The sequence below is a fragment of the Neoarius graeffei genome, chromosome 20 (assembly GCF_027579695.1).
Source record: "Neoarius graeffei isolate fNeoGra1 chromosome 20, fNeoGra1.pri, whole genome shotgun sequence".
Classification (NCBI taxonomy): domain Eukaryota; kingdom Metazoa; phylum Chordata; class Actinopteri; order Siluriformes; family Ariidae; genus Neoarius; species Neoarius graeffei.
In genome coordinates, this window is record NC_083588.1 from 33,398,724 (window position 1) to 33,424,395 (window position 25,672).

At 40.5% G+C, this 25,672-nt stretch overlaps 1 protein-coding gene across 1 annotated transcript in view; it reads right to left on the reverse strand.

The window, feature by feature from the left end:
- Positions 1–18,647, reverse strand: part of zgc:158403 (tetratricopeptide repeat protein 39A) — a 74,597-nt gene extending 55,950 nt beyond the window's left edge. The window contains exon 1 of the mRNA XM_060901528.1: positions 18,248–18,647. The gene's annotated coding sequence lies outside the window, so the exon portion shown is untranslated. The remainder of the gene's footprint in view (positions 1–18,247) is intronic.
- Between the last annotated feature and the right edge of the window lie 7,025 nt (positions 18,648–25,672).

The window sequence follows — 25,672 nt, forward strand, 5'->3', positions numbered from 1 at the left end:
ACACGACTGCTTTCTAAGCTCCTCCTCGTCAACCTCGGTTTAACTTTATGCCATGACTGAAATACTCATCCGCATTACCACAGAGTCCAGTTGAATTATTCATAGTTACAAAAACTGATTGATTGTAGAAAGCAAAACGTGAAGCAAATGTTTAGGTTTGGGTTGTTTTACAATCAGGGTACAAAGTTTGTGTCACAGGGGGCCAAAATTCAAATTGATTCAAACTGGTTCTTGTACCGGTTTTTAAGTGAAGGACAAGTTAAAGAACAGATTTCAGGTCATTTTTTGACGTGTGTATGGGAGTTTTGTGTAATCTGCTATAAGATCTCATCTATTATCTCTAGCCGCTTTATCCTGTTCTACAGGGTCGCAGGCAAGCTGGAGCCTATCCCAGCTGACTATGGGCGAAAGGCGGGGTACACCCTGGACAAGTCACCAGGTCATCACAGGGCTGACACATAGACACAGACAACCATTCACACTCACATTCACACCTACGGTCAATTTAGAGTCACCAGTTAACCTAACCTGCATGTCTTTGGACTGTGGGGGAAACCGGAGCACCCGGAGGAAACCCACGCGGACACGGGGAGAACATGCAAACTCCACACAGAAAGGCCCTCACCGGCCACGGGGCTCGAACCTGGGCCTTCTTGCTGTGAGGCGACAGCGCTAACCACTACACCACCGTGCCGCCCCTGCTATAAGATGGGAGAAACAAATGAAGTGATTCTCGGAGAGGACTTTTTTTTTTTTTTTGACAATTCAGAATCCGGTGGCACGGTGGTGTAGTGGTTAGCGCTGTCGCCTCACAGCAAGAAGGTCTGGGTTCGAGCCCTGTGGCCGGCGAGGGCCTTTCTGTGCGGAGTTTGCATGTTGTCCCTGTGGGTTTCCTCCGGGTGCTCCGGTTTCCCCCACAGTCCGAAGAGATGCAGGTTAGGTTAACTGGTGACTCTAAGGCCAAGTTTACATTAGACCGTATCTGTCTCGTTTTCTTCGCGGATGCACTGTCCGTTTACATTAAAACGCCGGGAAACGGGAATCCGCCAGGGTCCACGTATTCAATCCAGATCGTGTCTGGTCCGGTGCTGTGTAAACATTGAGAATATGCGGATACGCTGTGCTGAGCTCTAGCTGGCGTCGTCATTGGACAACGTCACTGTGACATCCACCTTCCTGATTCGCTGGCGTTGGTCATGTGATGCGACTGCTGAAAAACGGCGCGGACTTCCGCCTTGTATCACCTTTCATTAAAGAGTATAAAAGTATGAAAATACTGCAAATACTGATGCAAATACTGCCCATTGTGTAGTTATGATTGTCTTTAGGCTTGCCATCCTTCCACTTGCAAGTGGTAAGTGATATGCGCTGGGATCACACACACAGCGGCTCAGTCCCGAATCACTGCTCGTGCACTTCACTCGCGCGCTCTGTGAGCTGCGCAGGGCCGGAGTGCGCACCCTCCAGAGGGCACTCGCTGTTCAGGGCGGAGTGATTTGGAGCGCAGGATGCCTGCAGAGCCGAGCGTATCCGTGCTGTGTGCACGCGAATCGTGTATTGGTGTTGCTGTGTGCACGCTAATCGTTTTAAAAACGTTAATATGATGATCCGCTGATACGGTCTAATGTAAACCCCACCTAAATTGACCGTAGGTGTGAATGGTTATGTGTCAGCCCTGTGATGACCTGGCAACTTGTCCAGGGTGTACCCCGCCTTTCGCCCGTAGTCAGCTGGGATAGGCTCCAGCTTGCCTGCGACCCTGTAGAACAGGATAAAGCGGCTAGAGATAATGAGATGAGATAAATTCAGAATCCACTACTTCCATAGTGCTTTTAAATATAAGGCTGTAAGCTTTGTGTTAGTTGTGTCTAATATTTATGTCCCAATATCTTGACCACATTTTAGGATGAAAATAATCATTTTAGATATGTTATTTTATATTGAAAAATTAGCTGTCTCAGAGAGGACATTTTTTTTGACACAATTACATACTAATTTGATCAAAATAGTCTGAAAACTTACTGCCATTCAACATTAAAACTTAATTATGTTTCCAATGATATGGAACCAAATATTTGTTTTATGGTATAAAGAATGATTTAAGTGCATCCCTTTTGGAGCTACCTGTGGTCAAAAAAGCACTTTTTCTAAATGACACGAGTAATTTTGCTAAATATGACATATATTGCCATGCATTCACCAAAAATAACGTTATCACCAATTTTTTTTTTGCATGGTAAATAGAGCTATCACAGGGCTACAATAAACAACCAAGTTTATTTAGTCAAGCCTTTTGATATTGAAGATAATAAGTGTTAAATGTGATTTTTAGCTTGCGTACCCTGATTGTAAAACAACCCGTTTGTTAACCTGCTTTCCAGCAGGGGATCTCAAAAGCTTTAATCAGGGACTAACTAACTATCTACAGTGGTGCTTGAAAGTTTGTGAACGCTTTAGAATTTTCTATATTTCTGCACAAATATGACCTAAAACATCAGATTTTCACACAAGTCCTAAAAGTAGATGAGATAAAGAGAACCCAGTTAAACAAATGAGACAAAAATATTATACTTGGCCATTTATTTATTGAGGAAAATGATCCCATCTGTGAGTGGCAAAAGTATGTGAACCTCTAGGATTAGCAGTTAATTTGAAGGTGAAATTAGAGTCAGGTGTTTTCAATCAATGGGATGACAATCCGGTGTGAGTGGGCACTCTGTTTTATTTAAAGAACAGGGATCTATGAAATGTCTGATCTTCACAACACATGTTTGTGGAAGTGCATCATGGCATGAACGAAGGAGATTTTTTTTTTTTTTGGGCTTTTTTCACCTTTACTGGATAGGACAGTGTAGAGACAGGACAGGAAATGAGCGGGAGAGAGAGACAGGGAGGGATCGGGAAACGACCTCAGGTCGGAATCGAACCCGGGTCCCCGGACTTATGGTATGGCGCCTTAGCCACCTGAGCCACGACGCCCCCAAACAAAGGAGATTTCTGAGGTCCTCAGAAAAAGCGTTGTTGATACTCATCAAGCTGGGAAAGGGTACAAAACCATCTCTAAAGAGTTTGGACTCCACCAATCTACAGTCAGACAGATTGTGTACAAATGGAGGAAATTTAAGACCATTGTTACCTTCGCCAGGAGTGGTTGACCAACAAAGATCACTCCAAGAGCAAGGTGTGTAATAGTCGGCGAGGTCACAAAGGACTCCAGGGTAACTTCTAAGCAACTGAAGGCCTGTCTCACATTGGCTAATGTTCATGAGTCCACCATCAGGAGAACACTGAACAACAATGGTGTGCATGGCAGGGTTGTAAGGAGAACGCCACTGCTCTTCAAAAAGAACATTGCTGCTCAACTGCAGTTTGCTAAAGATCAAGTGGACAAGCCAGAAGGCAATTGGAAAAATGTTTTGTGGACGGATGAGACCAAAATAGAATTTTAGTTTAAATGAGAAGCGTTATGCTTGAAGAAAGGAAAACACTGCAGTCCAGCATAAGAACCTTATCCCATCTGTGAATCATGGTGGTGGTAGTATTATGGTTTGGGCCTGTTTTGCTGGGCCAGGACGGCTTGCCATCATTGATGGAACAATGAATTCTGAATTATACCAGTGAATTCTAAAGGAAAATGTCAGGACATCTGTCCATGACCTGAATTTCAAGAGAAGGTGGGTCATGCAGCAAGACAACAACCCTAAGCGCACAAGTCATTCTACCAAAGAATGGTTAAAGAAGAATAAAGTTAATGTTTTGGAATGGCCAAGTCAAAGTCCTGACCTTAATCCAATTGAAATGTTGTGGAAGGACCTGAAGTGAGCAGTTCATGTGAGGAAACCCACCAACATCCCAGAGTTGAAGCTGTTCTGTACGGAGGAATAGGCTAAAATTCCTCCAAGCCAGTGTGCAGGACTGATCAACAGTTACGAGAAATGTTTAGTTGCAGTTATTGCTGCACAAGGGGGTCACACCAGATACTGAAAGCAAAGGTTCACATACTTTTGCCACTCACAGATGTGTAATATTGGATCATTTTCCTTGATAAATAAATGACCAAGTATAATATTTTTGTCTCATTTGTTTAACTGGGTTCTCTTTATCTACTTTTAGGACTTGTGTGAAAATCTAATGATGTTTTAGGTCATATTTATGCAGAAATATAGAAAACTCTAAAGGGTTCACAAACTTTCAAGCATCACTGTGTGTGTGTGTGTGTGTGTGTGTGTGTGTGTGTGTGTAATAAATTTTATTTATATATATATATATATATATATATATATATATATATATATATATATATAAAGTGCATCTCAAAATTTGAATATTGTGAAAAAGTTCAATATTTTCCATCAGTTATTTAAGAAAGGGAATATTCTTGACTAATTTCACATAAACTAAAATGTTTCAAGCATTTTTCTGTTTTAATTTTGTTTATGGTCTACAGTGCAAAAAAAATCTGAAAATGTGAGCATTTCATTTTGAGTTTGAGTAAAACAGTATAAATACAGTGTATCTCTCAGGGCTGGGTTTCCCAAAAGCATCGTAGCACAAAGATCATCGTTAAATGGTAGAGCAAGCAGCACAATGAATGTTCTCTCCTAATTAAGATGCTCTTAGCATTAAGAGGTTTTTGGGAAATGCACTGCTGGACTGTTGCTCAGTGGTCCAAAGTCCTCTTTTCAGATGAAAGCTTTTGTATTGTGCTTGTATTGTATTTCATCTTCTTTTCAGATGAAAGCTTTTGTACAACCCTGATTCCAAAAAAGTTGGGACAAAGTACAAATTGTAAATAAAAATGGAATGCAATGATGTGGAAGTTTCAAAATTCCATATTTTATTCAGAATGGAACATAGATGACATATCAAATGTTTAAACTGAGAAAATGTATCATTTAAAGAGAAAAATTAGGTGATTTTAAATTTCATGATGACACATCTCAAAGTTGGGACAAGGCCATGTTTACCACTGTGAGACATCCCCTTTTCTCTTTACAACAGTCTGTAAACGTCTGGGGGCTGAGGAGACAAGTTGCTCAAGTTTAGGGATAGGAATGTTAACCCATTCTTGTCTAATGTAGGATTCTAGTTGCTCAACTGTCTTAGGTCTTTTTTGTTGTATCTTCCGTTTTATGATGCGCCAAATGTTTTCTATGGGTGAAAGATCTGGACTGCAGGCTGGCCAGTTCAGTACCCGGACCCTTCTTCTACGCAGCCATGATGCTGTAATTGATACAGTATGTGGTTTGGCATTGTCATGTTGGAAAATGCAAGGTCTTCCCTGAAAGAGACGTCGTCTGGATGGAGGCATATGTTGCTCTAGAACCTGGATATACCTTTCAGCATTGATGGTGTCTTTCCAGATGTGTAAGCTGCCCATGCCACACGCACTAATGCAACCCCATACCATCAGAGATGCAGGCTTCTGAACTGAGTGCTGATAACAACTTGGGTCGTCCTTCTCCTCTTTAATCTGAATGGCACGGCGTCCCTGATTTCCATAAAGAACTTCAAATTTTGATTCGTCTGACCACAGAACAGTTTTCCACTTTGCCACAGTCCATTTTAAATGAGCCTTGGCCCAGAGATGTCGTCTGCGCTTCTGGATCATGTTTAGATATGGCTTCTTCTTTGAACTATAGAGTTTTAGCTGGCAACGGCGGATGGCATGGTGAATTGTGTTCACGGATAATGTTCTCTGGAAATATTCCTGAGCCCATTTTGTGATTTCCAATACAGAAGCATACCTGTATGTGATGCAGTGCCGTCTAAGGGCCCGAAGATCACGGGCACCCAGTATGGTTTTCCAGCCTTGACCCTTACACACAGAGATTCTTCCAGATTCTCTGAATCTTTTGATGATATTATGCACTGTAGATGATGATATGTTCAAACTCTGCAATTTTATACTGTCGAACTCCTTTCTGATATTGCTCCACTATTTGTCGGCACAGAATTAGGGGGATTGGTGATCCTCTTCCCATCTTTACTTCTGAGAGCCACTGTCACTCCAAGATGCTCTTTTTATACCCAGTCATGTTAATGACCTATTGCCAATTGACCTAATGAGTTGCAATTTGGTCCTCCAGCTGTTCCTTTTTTGTACCTTTAACTTTTCCAGCCTCTTATTGCCCCTGTCCCAACTTTTTTGAGATGTGTTGCTGTCATGAAATTTCAAAATGTCTCACTTTCGGCATTTGATATGTTGTCTATGTTCTATTGTGAATACAATATCAGTTTTTGAGATTTGTAAATTATTGCATTCTGTTTTTATTTACAATTTGTACTTTGTCCCAACTTTTTTGGAACCAGGGTTGTATTTGTGCTACGATGCTTGTATTCTATTTGGAAATCAAGGTCCTAAAGACTGGAAGAAGAGTGGAGAGGCACAGAATCCAAATTGTTTGAAGTCCAGTGTGAAGTTTTTAGAGTCTCTGGTTTGGGGTGCCATGTCATCTGCTGGTGTTGGTCTACTGCGCTTTTCAAGTCCAAAGTTAACACAGCCATCTACCAGGAGATTTTAGAGCAAATTATGCTTCCATCTGCTCACAAGCTTTATGGAGATGCTGATTTCCTTTTCCAGCAGGACTTGGCACCTTCCCACAATGCCAAAACTACTACCAAATGGTTTGCTGACCATGATATTACTGTGCTTGTTTGGCCAGCCTGACCTGAACCCCAGAGAGAATCTATTGGGTACTGTCAAGAGGTAGAGGAGAAAAACCTGACCCAAAAATACAGAAGAGCTGAAGGCTGCTATCAATGCAACCTGGGCTTCAATAACACCTCAGCAGTGCCACAGGCTGATCACCTCCATGCCATGCCGCATTGATGCAGTAATTCATGGTAAAAGTATCCCAAGCAAATATTGAATGTATAAATGAACATATTTCTCAGAAGTTGGGCATTTTTGTATTGTTAATCCTTTTTTGATTGAATAGACGCTTGCTGGATGTGCTGCAAAAATTCTGCATGCAGATGCTCATTTAACTTTCCAAATCTGTCATTGCTTAACTCTTGAATATTTTCGATAATGAATATTATCATTAAAGCTTATCTCTGCTTTTCAAAGAAATTTCTCGTTCAGGTCGGTTACTGAACAGAGGTGTAGTAATTAGCACTGTCGCCTCACAGCAAGAAGGTCTTAGGTTCGAGTCCAGTGGCCGATGGGGGCCTTTCTGTGTGGAGTTTGCATGTTCTCCCCATGCCTGAGTGGGTTTCCTCCGGGTGCTCCGGTTTCCCCCACAGTCCAAAGACATGCAGGTTAGGCTAACTGGTGGCTCTAAATTGACCATAGGTGTGAGTGTGAATGGTTGTTTGTCCCTGCGATGACCTGGCGACTTGTCCAGGGTGTACCCCGCCTCTTGCCCATAGTCAGCTGGGATAGGCTCCAACTTGCCTGTGACCTTGTAGAACAGGATAAGCGTCTACAGATAATGGATGGATGGATGGATGGATAGTTTTGATGTTATGCTTCACGGGAGACTTTGAAGTGAGTTTTCATAGCTTTACCGAATTATTTTTTTCAAATTAAAGTGATTAGTGTAAATAAATAACCATTTTGGCATATACGGTAACTAGTTGTTTTGATGAGAGATCTTGGTGGTCGGAATGATATTAAAAAAAAAAAAAAAACAGTAGTCAGAAACGCGAGTGTTAATTCCAGTTCAATTAGATGGAATTGTTTATTGGATGTGACTCGCACAGTGTTTTTTTTTTTTTTTTTAAGGTTAGCCTTGAAAGCTGTGAATATTAATTGAAATAATCATTTATATTCTTTCACATAAACACTCGTAGGCCCTACTTAGAAATACAATGGCCTACAGAGCACAAAGAGGATATAAAAAAAAATTACTTTTTGATAGAGAATGGTAGATGTGAATGACACAATGTTTATTTATGCATATTTTATAACTGTATTTGTAATTAACATTGATTTCTCCTTCTTTGTGATGTATAAATGAGAGTGAAGATCAGCTTTATATTGCACAAATAGTCATTTGGTGAAACTTTGAAGAAGAGTGTACCAATTTAACGTTTTTACCAAATTGGCATAATAAATACTCATTTGCATAATTTGTTTTTACTAATTTTATCTTCAGTATACAACCATCTATGTATCTGCCAATTTCCATGTAAATATCTTGAAAAATAAATTTAAGAAAAAATATTTGAGCTCATTCGTTAATGAGGACCATTTTGGATCATGTTGTCCTAATACATATTACGTCAGTTTTCTAAAAATTAAGACTTTTTTTCAATTTTTGATTTGTAATATGTCAAGAACGGACATTTTAATTCTGTAAAAGGTATATTCTGCATTCAGTTCTGAATTCAGTGCCACCAGTTTTAAGCAATTTGGATTGAATTTTCACCTGATATGCCTAGATTGAGATTAGAAGATATTTTAATAATTTGATATATTGGATTTTTGATTTTCATGAGCTATAAGCCATAATCATCAAAATTTAAAATAAAAAAGCCTTGAAATTTCACTTTACATGTAATGAATATAGAATATATGAAAAGTTTACCTTTTTGAATTCAATTACGAAAAAATTTATTTTTTTTCATGATATTGTTTGAGATGTACATACATACTTCCTTACCAACCACAAATATTATTCCAGTTGGCATTTATGTACTGGCATTGTAACTTTTTTTTTTAATGGTGGGTGGTGATTTCCACCACTGACAGCCTTCTGGCATTATTCATTCTAACACTATTCTGGCCAAGTCTAGTGGGTTAAACTGATTAAATGTACATCCCCAAAAGTAAACATACAGTTCCTCCCAGTGCCTTTATGACTGGTTTCAACCTCTACACCTATGTCATTTATCACTCCTTGACAGGTTTTACACAACTTTTACAATTGTTGAGTTCAGTGACGGCGGCACGGTGGTGTAGTGGTTAGCGCTGTCGCCTCACAGCAAGAAGGTCCTGGGTTCGAACCCCGGGTCCGGCGAGGGCCTTTCTGTGTGGAGTTTGCATGTTCTCCCCGTGTCCGCGTGGGTTTCCTCCGGGTGCTCCGGTTTCCCCCACAGTCCAAAGACATGCAGGTTAGGTTAACTGGTGACTCTAAATTGACCGTAGGTGTGAATGTGAGTGTGAATGGTTGTCTGTGTCTATGTGTCAGCCCTGTGATGACCTGGCGACTTGTCCAGGGTGTACCCCGCCTTTCGCCCGTAGTCAGCTGGGATAGGCTCCAGCTTGCCTGCGACCCTGTAGAAGGATAAAGCGGCTAGAGATAATGAGATGAGATGAGATGAGTTCAGTGACAAGCTTTTGAAACATGAATCACCTGCATTTATTTATAGTCCTGAGCTGAATGCAGCTCATCAAACCAAGGACAAAAGCTACAGGACTAATTTGTGATTTTATTTACTTTTTGGTCTGGTTAGTGAACTGCTGACATGGTTTGTTTAAAGAAAAGCCAATACTTAAAGAGCAATAATAAAAATAATATTTTATTATTATTAAGTTACATTTATATAGCGCCTTTCTCAAACTCAAGGTCACTTTACATGATACTTTAATAGATAAAATATGCTTTTCCCCACAGCAAATTTCAAATATTTGTCTTATCTGTTCCGACTCTGTGGTGCTAATCAAAAGTGGAAGCATTAGACATCACTAAACAAACCATAAACACTTCAAATTGTCACGAATGGTTAAGCATTAAAAGGTAACTGCTCTACAAATTTTAGCTGAGTGTCTCTGCTCTAAAATGGAGTGTTTCTATGCTGCTGAGAGTCACCCTGCCAAGCCTGTATTAGTAATTCTCAGTAAGATCTGCTCAGGTACAATTTGGCAGTAGCTTTGAGTCAGCACATCCTAGCCTTGAAATAAATAAATTTGACTTTAGTCAACCATAGTAGGGTTAGCTGGCGAATGTTAGAGACTGGAGACCCCAAATCTGATTGAACTACAACCCCAATTCCAAAAAAGTTGGGACACTGTGTAAACTGTAAATAAAGAGAGAATGCGATAATTTACAAATCATAGAAATGCTATATTTAATTGAAAATAGTACAAAGACAACATATATATTGAAACTGAGAAATTTTATTGTTTTTTGAGAAATATATGCTCATTTTGAATTTGATGTCAGCAACATCTTTCAGAAAAGTTGGGACAGGGGCGTGTTTACCGCTGTGTTGCATCATCTCTACTGTTAACAACACTCTGTAAACGTTTGGGAACTGAGGAGATCAGCTGCTGTAGTTCTCATCTCATCTCATTATCTCTAACCGCTTTATCCTGTTCTAAAGGGAGACAGGTCTGGACTGCAGCAGGCCATTTTAGCACCCAGACTCTTTTACTACGGAACCATGTAGTTTTAATATGTGCAGAAAGCGGTTTGGCATTGTCTTGCCAAAGAAGGAAGGCCTTCCCTGAAAAAGATTTAGTCTGGATGGCAGCATATTGCTCTGAAACATGTTTATATCATTCAGCATTAATGATTCCTTCCCAGATGTACAAGCTCCCCATGTCATGTGCACTAATGCCCCCTCATACCATCACAGATGCTGGCTTTTGAGCTGTGCACTGATAACACGCCGGATGGTCCCTCTCTTCTTTAGCCTGGAGGACGTGGGGTCCATCTCATCTCATCTCATTATCTCTAGCCGCTTTATCCTGTTCTACAGGGTCGCAGGCAAGCTGGAGCCTATCCCAGCTGACTACGGGCGAAAGGCGGGGTACACCCTGGACAAGTCGCCAGGTCATCACAGGGCTGACACATAGACACAGACAACCATTCACACTCACATTCACACCTACGGTCAATTTAGAGTCACCAGTTAACCTAACCTGCATGTCTTTGGACTGTGGGGGAAACCAGAGCACCCGGAGGAAACCCACGCGGACACGGGGAGAACATGCAAACTCCGCACAGAAAGGCCCTCGCCAGCCACGGGGCTCGAACCCAGATCTTCTTGCTGTGAGGCGACAGTGCTAACCACTACACCACCGTGCCACCCCGTGGGGTCCACGATTTCTAAAAAAAATTTCTACTTTTGATTCATTAGACAGTTTTCCACTTCACCTCAGTCCATCGTAAAAGAGCTTGGGCCCAGGGAAGGGGGCGGGGTTTCTGGATATTGTATATATCTGGTTTTAACTTGCATTTGTGGATGCAGTAATGAAGTGCTTTCACAGATGATGGTTTTCTGAAGTGTTCCTGAGCCCATACACTGATTTCCACTACAGACATGTGTCTGCTTTTAATGCAGTGTCTCCTGAGGGCCTGAAGATCACAGGCATCCAATGTCGGTTTTCAGCCTTGTCTCTTGCATACAGAGATTTCTCCAGATTCTCTGAATCTTTTAATGATATTATGGACCATAGATGATGTGATCCCCAAATTCTTTGCAGTTTTACATTGAGGAACGTTATTCTTAAATTGTTGCACTGTTTGCCCACGCAGTCTTTCACAGAGCGGTGAACCCCTCCCCATCTTTACTTCTGAGAGAGTCTGCCTCTCTGGGATGCTCTTTTTATACACAATCATCTTACTGACCTGTTGACAATTAACCAAATTAGTTTTTTAGCATTACACAACTTTTTCAGTCTTTTGTTGCCCCTGTCCCAACTTTTCTGAAACATGTTGCTGACATCAAATTCAAAATGAGCAGAAATTTTTTGAAAAACAATAAAATTTCTCAGTTCCAACATGTGATATGTTGTCTTTGTACTATTTTCAATGAAATGTAGGGTTTCCATGATTTGAAAATCTCATTCTGGCTACGTTCACACTGCAGGCTGAAGTGACTCAAATCCGATCTTTTCGCCCATATGTGACCTGTATCCGATCTTTTATTGACAATATGAACGACACAGATCCGATTTTTTCAAATCCGACCCAGGCCGTTTGGATATGTGGTCCTAATTCCGATCCCTATCCGCTCTTTTCATATGCGACTTCAGTCTGAACCGCCAGGTCGCATTCATCCGACTTACACGTCATCAACAAGCCACAAACGTCACTATTCTGCGCTGAAGTAGGCGGCGGGTCTCTCAAAAAAAGTTACAACAACATGGCGCATAATCACGGGCGCAGATAGAGGGGGGGGACTCGTCCCACCCAGATTTAAATTCACCTCGTTCGGTCCCCCCACTTATAGGGAGGAAAAAACGTCTATGCTGTCTTTCTTTGCATAAGGCAAACCTCACGGAAAAATCAAAAGACTAATTACCATTCGGTTTATTGAGGTGCACAGCACTACATACATAGTTGCAACAACTCACATAAAACAAAGACTGATATTCGGTTGGTTGAGCTGCGCAGACTGCACAGGTTGCGAGCTCGAGCTTGGTTGCTATGGTTACTAACAACAAGTTTGACAGGCATATCGGGGTTGGTTTGCTGGCAGCTTTGTCCCCCCCCCCCAGTTTTTTGTCCCTCCCAGTTCAAAAAACGTATCTGCGCCCCTGCGCATGACATCAATGCGAGGGACGCTTTGGGCTGTGAAGGTTCTGAATCTTCTCAATGGAAGGACGCAGAGGTTAGGGAGCTGATTTCCATTTGGGGGGATGCAGCTATTCAAGCTAGATTGGATGAGTCATACCGCAACCGGGCGGTTTTACTTCCGTAAACACTGGCCATGCTCACTGCGTGTGATGTCGTCATATCCTGCAATGCGCATGCGGAACACTTTTAGGTCGCTTTTCGTTCATACTGAGGATCACATACAAGTCGCATATATTTGTTAATGTGAACGACCTCACAAAAAAATCGGATTTCACAAAAAAATCGGAATTGAGCATTAAGCCTTGCAGTGTGAACGTAGCGTCTGTTTTTATTTAGATTTTACACCATGTCCCAACTTTTTTGGAATTGGGGTTGTACAAAATACATGGAAAGCACAGATTCGGTAATAAAATGAACAGACCAAACATGACCAATCTTGTAAGTTTGGATCTCCACACTGTGTTCTAACAAGTTAGCTGAACTAGGGTACTAACATCAGCAGCAGTATACACCAATCAGCCATCACACTATAACCACTGACATAGGGGTGTAACAATATACTCTGATCATAGTTTGATTTGATTCATGATACTGGCTTCAAGATTCAATTCAATTATCTGAAAGGTTTAATATTGTAAACTAGAATATTTGCTACACACTTTCATCCATTATCTGTAGCCGCTTATCCTGTTCTACAGGGTCGCAGGCAAGCTGGAGCCTATCCCAGCCGACTATGGGCGAGAGGCAGGGTACACCCTGGACAAGTCGCCAGGTTATCACAGGGCTGACACATAGAAAAACAACCATTCACACCTACGGTCAATTTAGAGCCACCAATTAGCCTAACCTGCATGTCTTTGGGGGAAACCAGAGCACCTGGAGGAAACCCACGCAGACACAGGGAGAACATGCAAACTCCACACAGAAAGGCCCTCACCAGCCACTGGGCTTGAACCCAGGACCTTCTTGCTGTGAGGCGACAGTGCTAACCACTACACCACCGTGCCGCCTTGCTACACACTTATTTATCTTAAATGAATACATTTACAAATTCTCTTAAAAATTTGATGAAATAAACAATCTGTGACCTGGAGAAAATGACTGAAAGTTAATGAGTAGAGCAATGCCTGAGGCATAATTTTACCCAGAAATACAGCTCCAAAGTCAGCTAAAATGATTGCTTCCACAGCTTCTTTCTCAGGCACTGTAAATTGTAGTGGCGATGGTGTTGTTTGAAAGCTACAGATGAAATACTTTGTGTTATAATGTGGTTGTGTAACAGTATAACCTATAATGTAGGCATGTAATTCACCCAATAAATTTACCCAATTCACGATTCGATTTTCCCATGGTGTTTTTTGAAAAAAAAATAATAATAATAATAAATTACCAAAGACGCAAGATCTATTTTCCTATTATTTATCAACTTAAATATTCATTTTGTTAAATAAATAAACCCTTTTATTCCATTTTCTTAATAACCAACAATAATTATTTACCCATGTTTGTACAGGTCGGAGTAAAATATAGGCCTAATAGTTAAGTAAACTATTCCTTTTATTACAAATGAAAAAAGTTAATAGCAAATAGGCCTTTTCTTAAACTTGTTTGAATATTTTATCATTACACCCTTACTATAAATATAATTTAGTTCAATTTAAAGTACTTTTTTAAAAATTTTACAGCACTTAATATACACTGACATAAAACAGCTTTCTGCTCTTGAGAAATCTCAAAATATACAATGGATATAGAGCCATAATGAGAAGCAGGGACACTGGCAATCAAACCACTCTGATGCCATGAGGAAGAAACTTTGAGAAGAAGCAGACTCAAAAGGGAACCCATCTTCTTCTGGGTTAGACAAAAAAACAGTATTAAGTATGTTTACAAGATGAGCATGTTTTGAACAGAAGTCCTGGGATAAGCACAGGACAGTCAGCAGCAGTTTAGAAGGTACAAGAAAAGACAGTGTCAGATTAAAGTATGAAGCACAAGCCATGTCAGAAAATGTTCTTCTGAGAGTACATTCTCAGATAGCATTTTTCTACCAGAAAGGGCTTTAAAATGCCAGATTTTGCATCCAGTAACTTCAAAGAATAATTACACCTTTGAATTTGGTTAGTCCTTACTGTCTAAGCAGATTTGAAAAATGAATTTTTGTGTGCAGATCACAAGTGTGTGACATGAATAAGGGGGCACCGAAAGAGAGGGATTGTCAGCATGAGCAATAACACGAAGCTTTATGTCAAAAGAATGATGGGGCAAGCAGAGATAGCAAAACATCAGAGATCATTTGAAGTGGCACACTTCACCACACCAGTGGGAGTCTGATGGAGAGGTGGTGATAATAATAATAATAATAATAATAATAATAATAATAATCTGGATAAGCATGCGGTCACTTAGGAGCCTTATCAATTTAAGTCTCTGTCTGAGAAAAAAATGTACAGATCCTAGAGATTTATATGAGACTGAAGAGAGCCTTGTAGTTGGTGAATGGAATGAAATTATGTGTCATCCTTGGCTTAGGTCTTTATACGTTAATAAAATAATGAGTTGAATAACAAGGTTGTAGTATGTATGTGTCCATATGTTGAGTGGCACTATATATATATATATATATATATGGCGGCACGGTGGTGTAGTGGTTAGCGCTGTCGCCTCACAGCAAGAAGGTCCTGGGTTCGAGCCCTGGGGCCGGCGAGGGCCTTTCTGTGCGGAGTTTGCATGTTCTCCCCGTGTCCGCGTGGGTTCCCTCCGGGTGCTCCGGTTTCCCCCACAGTCCAAAGACATGCAGGTTAGGTTAACTGGTGACTCTAAATTGACCGTAGGTGTGAACGTGAGTGTGAATGGTTGTCTGTGTCTATGTGTCAGCCCTGTGATGACCTGGCGACTTGTCCAGGGTGTACCCCGCCTTTCGCCCGTAGTCAGCTGGGATAGGCTCCAGCTTGCCTGCGACCCTGTAGAAGGATAAAGCGGCTAGAGATAATGAGATGAGATGAGATATATATATATATATATATATATATATATACAAAAAACACAGATCAGCCATAAAATTAAAAATACTGACAGCTAAAGTGAATTATATTGGTTATGTTGTTACAGTGGCAGTGGCATTTGTCAAGGGGTGTGAGTGATATATTAGGCAGCAACAGAACAGTCAGATCTCGAAATTGTGTTCGAAGCAGAAAAAAAAAAATGAGCAAGCATAAGGATCTGAGCAACTTTAACAAGGGTCAAATTGTGATGGCCGAGTCTGAGCATCTCCATAATGGCATATCTTGTGGGGTGTTCCCAGTATGCAGTGGTTAGTACCTACCAAGAGTGGTCCAAGGAAGGACAACCGGTGAACCGGCAACAGGGTCATGAGTGTCGAAAGCTCAATGATTCACATGGAGCACAAAGGCTAGCCCATATGGTCCAGTCTTACAGAAGAGCTACTGTAGCACAAACTGCTGAAAAAGTTAATGCTGGCTAAAACAGAAAGGTGTCAGCATTAATTTTTTCAGCAGTTTGTGCTACAGTAGCTCTTCTGTAAGATTGGACCATATGGGCTAGCCTTCGTGCTCTGTGCGAATCAATGAGCCTTCGACACCCATGACTGTCACCAGTTGTCCTTCCTTGGACCACTCTTGGTAGGTACTAACCACTGCATACCGGAAACACCCCACAAGATACACCATTATGGAGATGCTCAGACCCAGTCATCTAGCCATCACAATTTCAAATTCACATAGCACAAACTGCTGAAAAAGTTCATGCTCACACCTTTCCATTTTAACCAGCATTAACTTTTTCAGCAGTTTGTGCTACAGTAGCTCTTCTGTATATAATATATATCCCACCTCTTGACAGGTGACGTTGTAACAACAATCAGTGTAGTTCACATTACCTGTCAGTACTTTTGATTTTATGGCTGATCGGTGTATATTCACACACAGAGGCAACTTGGAGTCACCAGTCCACCTTCCTGCATATTTTTGGGAGGTCTGAGGTTAACAGAGCTGCAGCAGTAGCTTGGAGTTGGATTAGTTGCTCACTGAACATCTTTATCTGTTGCTGCTATTGCTCTCCAATGGCATGGCCTTGCGCCACTAAAGCCTGACGTCACTCATGGTTACCTGCTGCATCCATGGGATGGCAAAGTATTCTGTCAGGAAGGTTGATGTGGATGCAGGTGCAGGTAAAACACAGCTTTATTAAGGCTTTCAAGCAAACACAACTCGGTGTCAGGAAACACAATGGTCAGGCAATGAGTAAAAAACAAACTAGACAAAGCAAGAATCAGGAAACCAGAACAATGATCGAAACCAGGACGACACCATGACAATCTAGCAAGGCTTGGTAACAACACGTAGAAACACACTGCACATATACTTCACAGTGGTTGTGAAAACTGAGTGTCCTTTAATACTGTGAGTGTGGCTGTCAAGCAATTGAGTTCAAGTGTGTGCGATCAGTAATCTGGTGAATGTGAGAGAATCTGTGATATTTGGGTGTTGTAGTCTTTGCTGGCTATGTTTGTAGGCTACATTGTGTTCTGTGAATTGTAGTTGAAAGTCAATTTTGACATTGACATGACAGAACCCCCTCTGAAGAGCTACCTCCGGGAATGGGACCTTTTCTAGACCTCTGCCTAGGTTGTGGACCTGGGCAATTTGAATGGTGAATGTGCAATTCTTGACAAAGTAGGGCGTCGAGCACATCTTGAGCTGGGACCCAGCATCTTTCTTTGGGTCCATAGCTCTCCCATTCTATGAGATATTACAGCTTACCCTGTCTGCACTGTGAGTTTATGATCTCCTTTACAATGTAGGCTGGTTCAACTTCAATGTCCAAGGGTGCTGGTGGCATGGATGAGGGATACTGTCAGTAAGGGGACCTTGAATGATTGGTTTCAAGTGGGAAACATGGAAGGAAGAGGCTAGGTGGCTTGTGCATGTCATTAATGCATTGGAGGACTTTTAATGAGCCAGTATAGTAGTGTACTAGCTTTCTGCACCCTTCAGTGACCCAAATGTCTTGGGTGAAGAGTCATACTTGATCCCATGGTTCGTAGCTGGGTGTCTCTCCATGGCATCTGTCTGCAAACTTCTTTGGTACCTGGGCAGTGTGCTCTAGGTGTTGGTGAACTTGTTTCCACACCTGTTTGTTCCACTGGAACCAACTGCCCGCAGCTGGGTTCTGAGTTCAAACCTCATGGCCGAAGGAGGCCTTTCTGTGTGGAGTTTGCATGTTCTCCATGTGTCTGTGTAGGTTTCCTCTGGGTGCTCCAGTTTCCCCCACAGTCCAAAGACATGCGGTTAGGTTAACTGGCTATTCTAAATTGCCCATAGGTGTGAATGTATGTGAGTGGTTGAGAGGAGAAAACCTCTATAATAATCCAGTAGAAGGCAACACGAAACCACTACTGTAATTTCCCCTAGAAACTTTGATGGCTGGAAAAAAAAAAGCTGTTAGCACACAGCACTGTAGTGATATGCCAGAGAGAAAGAGAGAGATCCAAGAGGTTATGATTGTAATGTTCATATTTTTACCTCCTGTGAAGATACAAAGTGGCAGTAAAATCTTAAAAAAAAAATACATGTAGTAGACCCTTTCGAGTATATACACAAGGGCGCAGATAGCACGGGGGACGGGGGGACATGTCCCCCCCAGATTTATAGTGACCCCCATCTGTCCCCCCACCCACCCACCGTCCCTACGTAAGGCGCCACACACAGGTAGAAAAAGTGAGGATTAATGTTCCGTTAGTTAGACTAACTTACATTGCAGCACAAAGTTGAAATGGCAGCAGCAGCAGCCTTGTCAGTGATCAATCCACATTTTCCCCTTCTTGAATCGGTGTAGGCTGGAGCAGATCCTTCCAGAGTTGGGAAAGCAAGGTGTTCATTTTCCACGTAATTCTCGGTTAATAACACTGCACAGCTCATCCATTTGATAGCAACGGTGTTTCTGCTGCGACTAATGGTGCGTTCAGGTGTACTCATAAGTTGGAAGTTTGAAGTCGGAAAAGCATTGAAATCCAGCATCTCCCAACATAAACGTTGGGGTTTTCGTTTCATTTCATTAACTGGCCATTTTTTTCGAATTCCATGTTCCATGATGTCCCAGTTTTTAAACTGGGAAGCGCTCAGTTCTGAGGTTATGTTGCTCGGAGCTCCAAGTTCCGACTTCCAATGTAAATGTAACGCACCATCTCAACCCCAGGGTCCTAAGGGGAGCTTGTGACTTTACCTGTCGCGGTAACCATAGTGATCATAAACAACTGTCTAATGACCGAGCTGGTGATCTTTCTGCCACATTAAGCCAGAGAAGAGGGGAAAAAAATCACAGCGTTTGTTTCAAGAACCAAAAGATGTAAATATCCTATGCCTGTTGCCTTTCCCAGATGTGACAAATACTTGTTTTGTAATGTTGAGTAGCTAGTCGGATAATAATAAGAAGGAATTTGGACTTACCTGAAGTAGGCTAAATGTAAAATAACAGCATTCTAGGCTGTAGGTGAATATCTTTTAATGTTGTTATTTTTATGTATAATGTTATTTTAGTAAGCAGCAACTGTTAACTGAAATTATGAGATTCAAGATGTTAACATTGTCCTCCTGGCCTGCAGGCAATCCCTGGTGGGGTCAACAATGAAAAAACAAAAAACAATTACAGCGTTTTTTCAAAAACTGAGCAATGTTGACCAGGTAGGCCTTTGTCTACCAATGTTCATTCAGTTAGAAAACTCACAATTCGAATGTATATTGAAGCTTCAGTACACACACACACACATATATATATATATATATATATATATATATATATATATATATATATATATATATATATATATATGCATTTACACAAAATGGAATCATTTGCTGACAGCTCAGTCCCCCCCAGTTCAAAAATCCTATCTGCGCCCCTGTATATACACCAATACTGTAGTTATCTTTTCTAACCTGTTTTACGATCTTCCTACTTGGGTGCATTCTAGAAGTAACTGGATCCTATGACCAATTTCATCTTCCTCATAAAAAGGATATTAAATGCAGATAATTTAAAATTTCAGTGTATAGCTTAAGTAAGCAAAGCCTAAAAAGTGCTTTACAAACTCGAAACAAGTTAGGCCACTATAATGGTGGAATTAAATGTTTGAAAAAGATAGATCTGTACACTTTAGTACAAAGCTGAATTGTGTGCATTTAAAAACACTTCTGAGGAATGAGCAAGACTCTCATGTTCTACAATGTATGCTGTGCATATGGTGACAGAAAACCACAGCACACACACATACACAGTCATACAGTGGCATATATTCACGACCCACTATCTGGTGCTATTGTCTCTGTAGCTCCATGGTTCCAAAAAGGTTCCTCTTTCTATATATGCATTCCATAAATCATGTCAGTATGACTCACAGAAACTGTATTTTGTTCATCTGTAGCATACTGCATATTAACCAAGCACTAGAGTTCTTGATTGGCGTACACCAAAATTGTTGTGAGGATAGCAAAGACTGTCCTCTATAAATTTCATAAAAAGCGAAGAAAGTGTTCTATGGCCTGTTTTAATAATAATAATAATAATAATAATAAGACACAAAAGCCCTGTGATGACCTGTGAAGCCCTGTGATGACCTAGGCTCCAGCTTGCCTGCAACCCTGTAGAACAGGATAAAGCGGCTAGAGATAATGAGATGAGATGAATAATAATAATAATAATAATAATAAGACACAAAAGCCCTGTGATGACCTGTGAAGCCCTGTGATGACCTAGGCTCCAGCTTGCCTGCAACCCTGTAGAACAGGATAAAGCGGCTAGAGATAATGAGATGAGATGAATAATAATAATAATAAGACACAAAAGCCCTGTGATGACCTGTGAAGCCCTGTGATGACCTAGGCTCCAGCTTGCCTGCGACCCTGTAGAACAGGATAAAGCGGCTAGAGATAATGAGATGAGACGAGACGAGACACTGAGATGAGACGAGACGAGACGAGACACAAACGTACAATTTGTAAAGGTTGTCTACACACCTTCATAAATAAACAGATGTGCAATGTTAATTTGCTAGCTGGTTAGTCACTTCCTTTGTGGCATGTTGATCTATTTATTAAGCTAGCACTATATTTGATCACATTTATTTTCTTACCATTTACAGTGTCTTGCAAATGTATTCCTCCCCCTTGCTGTTTGTCCTGTTTTGTCGCATTAGAAGCTGGAATTAAAATGGATTTTTGGAGGGTTCGCACCATTTGATTTACACAACATGCCTCCCACTTTAAAGGTGCACATTGTTTTTTTTTTGTGTGACACAAACAATAATTAAGATGAAAAAACAGAAATCTAATGTACATAAGTATTCACCCCCTTTTGTAAGAAACCCCTAAATAAAAGTTGGCCCAACCAATTTACTTCATAAGTCACATAATTAGTTGATTAAGATCCACCTGTGTGCAGTCAAAGTGTCACGTGATCTGTCACATGATGTCTGTATAAATCAACCTGTTCTGGAAGGACCTTGACTCTGCAACACTACTAAGCAAGCAACATGAAAACCAAGGAGCACTCCAACCAGGTCAGAGACAAGGTTGTGGAGAAGTATAGATCAGGGTTGGGTCATAAAAAATATCCCAAACTTTGAATATCCTAGGGAGCACCATTAAATCCATTATAGCAAAATGGAAAGAATATGGCACCACTACAAATCTGATAAGAGAAGGCTGCACACCAAAACTCACAGACAGGGCAAGGAGGTCATTAATCAAAGATGCAACAAAGACACCAACGATAACACTGAGGGAACTGCAAAGATCCACAGTGGAGATGGGAGTATCTGTCTATAGGGCCTCTTTAAGCTATACACTCCACAGAGTGGGGGTTTATGGAAGAGTGGCCAGAAAAAATGGCTTAAGAAAACACGTTTGGAGTTTGCCCAACAGCATGTGGCAGACTCCTCAAACACATGGAAGAAGATTCTCTGGCCAAATGAAACAAAAATTGAACTTTTTGGCCATTGTGGGAAATGCCATGTGTGGCGCAAACCCAACATCCTGAGAACACCATCCCTACAATGAAGCATGGTGGTGGCAGCATCATGCTGTGGGGATGTTTTTATCTGCAGGGACAAGAAAGCTGGTCAGGACTGAAAGAAAGATGGATGGCACTAAATACAGGGCAATTCTGGAGGAAAACTTGTTTGAGTCAGCCAGAGGTTTGAGACTGGGACAAAGGTTCATGTTCTAGCAGGACAATGACCCTAAACATACTGCTAAAGCTACACTGGAGTGGTTTAAAGGGAAACATTTAAATGTATTGGAATAGCCTAGTCAAAGTCCAGACCTCAATCCAACTGAGAATCTGTGGCATAACTTGAAGACTGCTGTCCCCCAATGCAACCCATCTAACTTGAAGGAGTTGGAGCAGTTTTGCCTTGAGGAATGGGCAAAAATCCCAGTGGCTAAATGTGCTAAGCTAATACAGACATACCCCAAGAGACTTGCAGCTGCAATTGTGGTGGCTCTGTAAAAGTATTGACTTTGCTGTAAACACTTATGCACACTCCAGATTTTTTTTTAAATCTTATTGTGTCACAAAAATAAAACAAAACTGTGCATCTTTAAAGTGGTAGGCATGTTGTGTAAATCAAATGGTACCAACTCCCCCAAAATCTATTTTAAATCCAGCTTGTAATGCGACGAAACAGGACAAACACCAAGGGGGATAAATACTTTTGCAAGGCACTGTACGATCAGAAAGTCAAAGGTTTTGGTATTCACCCTAAATATTCTATATATTGCCTAGTTTTATTTTTTATGGTGGTTGCAGAATTGCATCTGTGATCATGTGTTAATGAGGTGGGTTTTTTTTATGTTTTTAATCTTTCTCTCTCCTTTTTCATTGCTTGTCTTTCTTCAGGAAGCCTTCATCTGTTTGAAATATATTGCCATGATTTTATCACTGTGACATAATACATTTAAACCTTATGTGTGTGTGTGTGTGTGTGATTTACCAGCTGGGAGGTCCGTATGGTGAAATACCGTGACCGAAGTCTTGAAAGTACTGAGCGAGGCCTTCTGGGCCGAGGTCAGGGTATTTCACCATACAGACTGACCTTAAGCTGGAAAATAATATATTTATTTTTTTCTTAACCAAATTCTAACAGAAAACGAGAGCACCCGAAAGGGAAACCCGAGCCGAGCCGCCATTTTGAATCCTCATTCACGGCTGTAATGCAAATTGCTTTCTCCTCAGTGCACTTCCATGGCAGGGAAAAAAAACTACATTTTGGCGCCTATGTAGTCCCCTATTTATACAAATAGGAGTCATTCAGGATTCAGCCATGTTTTTGCTCGACCAAAGTTATACAGTATTATTGACCTTTATATTTGCATAAACAAAGCCATTTGGTGAAACTTTGAAGAAGAGATTGTACTGGTTTAAAGTTTTTACCTAACGTAATATTATGTATTAGGATAACATGGTCCAAAATAGGCCTCATTAACTAATGAGATCAAACTGTTAGCAAGTTAGAGGTTTTTAGCTTTCTCCTGAAATGCTTTATTTTATTTTGTCTTCCTCAGGGTAGTAAAACTCGCTTTCGTTGTGAACACTGTCGTTATCGCTATCCATGCTGTAAAATTAATGCTACTCTAATTTATTTTTTTCTTTACCAAATTCTAACAGAAAACGAGAGCGCCCGGAAGGGAAAACCGAGCCGAAACGCCATTTTGAATCCTCATTCACGGCTGTAATGCAAATTGCTTTCTCCTCGGTATACAAGTGCACTTCCATGGCAGGAATAAAACCAACTACATTTTGCCGCCTATGTAGTCCCCTATTTATACAAATAGGAGTCATTCAGGATTCAGCCATGTTTTTGCTCGGCGTTAGCAAATTATGGTGCGTTCATGTGCTATGGGAATTATGGTAAATACCAAACACCGACATGGAAAGCACACATGAACGCCCCCTCTTGTGGTATTTTCCACTGGGCAACTCGTAGAAAATTTTGATACACGAGTTGCCGAGATGAGATGAACTTTAACCTTTTCAACATGGCGGCGAGCGGTACAAGACTAGCTTATGAACCAAGAAAGAAGTGGTTTTCACCTACGGAAAGCTGACTCTCACCTTTTAAACGAGTCATGTTATGTATATTATATTATTATAATATGTATATTATAGCCTAATACAAAATATTCTGTGGCTGTCCAAAGAACGCCAACAATGATCTAGATACTGGCTACTCTCACTGTGGCTACAGCCAAATTTCCAAAAACTGCGTGGCATTCAATGTGTTAAGAAAATCTCTACTTGTCATGATCAGGAAATATTCAGCATTTTTTGACTTTTGATAACTCGTATTCCTGCTGCAGCTGATGAACAAGGCAATCTATAATTGTTTTAGCCAAATAACAGGCCTGATTCTGAATCTGGTCCACCATCTTTAATTTGTCAACAACAACAAAAGCATGTGAACACAACACACTGGTAAATACCACTTCCCAACTGGAAAATATCATCTTCCCATAGCACATGAACGCAGCATCAGTTTTTAGCTTTCTCCTGAAATGTTTTCTTTTATTTCTTCCTCAGGGTAGTAAAACTCGCTTTCGCTGTGAACACTGTCGTTATCACTATCCATGCTGTAAAATTAATGCTATTCTTCTGAGAAATGCTGGCAAAAATTTACAAGATTTTTGATAATCTTATAAATAAATCTCATAAAAAAAAAGATAAATGTTGACAAAAAAAAAAAAAAAGCTACTATGTTTGTTGTGAACGAGCGAGTCGCCAGAGGTCCGTACCGTAGGATACGGACCCGCTCGCCAGCCAATCAGAGCGCAGGATTTGGACCGCAAAAATAAAAAATAAATTAAAAGATTTACAATGAAAACTATTTTGTGTATCATTAACTTTGCTAAGATAAGCTGAGCACAGTTTTTTTCTGGGAACCTCATCATCCTCTCCACTGTACTGAGAAGAAAAATCAAATTTACCTCTGTGATTGTAAATTTGACCCAAACACCAACCTATATCAAACTAAATGTAAATTCAATTTTATAGAGCCTTTATACTTTCTCCTAGCAAAATGGTATACATGTAATGAAAGCTCTAGTAAAATCAACTGTAATTTCCTTCAAATTTAAAGACTATGCTACACGATAACAGTCTCCACATGATATTATGTGCTATACGCTAGCCTAGCTGCTGTAATTTTGCCAGGAGGTGGCAGCACAAGCTAAAAAGTTGTATCTAATTCTACAGTCTTTGAATTAGAGGTTTTCTTTGAAGGATAGTGGATTTTTTAAAATCGGTTTTTACAAATATAAACTAAAATTAAATGAATTCAACCTTATCTTTCATAGTAAAATGATATTTGTAGCCTTGTGGAAGAATTACTGGAAACATACCGAAACGTTGGCTTTGCTGAGTCACTATGCTACTCAACCTCATCAATATCTATCTAACTATCAAATTGTAGGGCAAGCATAAGAGTAAAACTCTGAAATATACATTTATACAAACATAAAACATATTTCTTAGATTTTACACAAAATATGCAGTGACGATGCAGGAGACTCCTTCCATAAATGCAACCATATCGAACATTGCACATTTTCCCCTGTTAAATAATAATGTGGGACGGCATGGTGGTTAGCACTGTCGCCTCACAGTAAGAAGGTTCTGGGTTCGAGCCCAGTGGTCGATGGGGGCCTTTCTGTGTGGAGTTTGCATGTTCTCCCTGTGTTGGGTTAACTGGCTACTCTAAATTGTCCATATGTGTGAATGGTTGAGAGGAGAAAACCTCTATAATAATAATCCAGTAGAAGGCAACAGGAAACCACTACTATAATTCTTCCCTTTGATGGGTGAAGCTGTCAGAGTGAACCTGCCATCAGGCAGAACACTAAAGAAGAAGAAATAATAATGCGTTTATTATTAGCTTTAGATTACGTGGTTTGCCAAGTCCCTGTGAATATGGTGTTGCTAGAGAAATGAAAATATATTAGAACAAACGCATAGAGCCATGCTGTTACACACACACACGTGCATCTCAAACAATTAGAATATCATAAAGTTCAATATTTTCTATCATTTGTTTTAAGAAAGTGAAAATTTAATATATTCTATACTCCTTACACAAACTAAAATGTTTCAAGCATTTTTCTATTTTAATTTTGATAATTACGGACTAC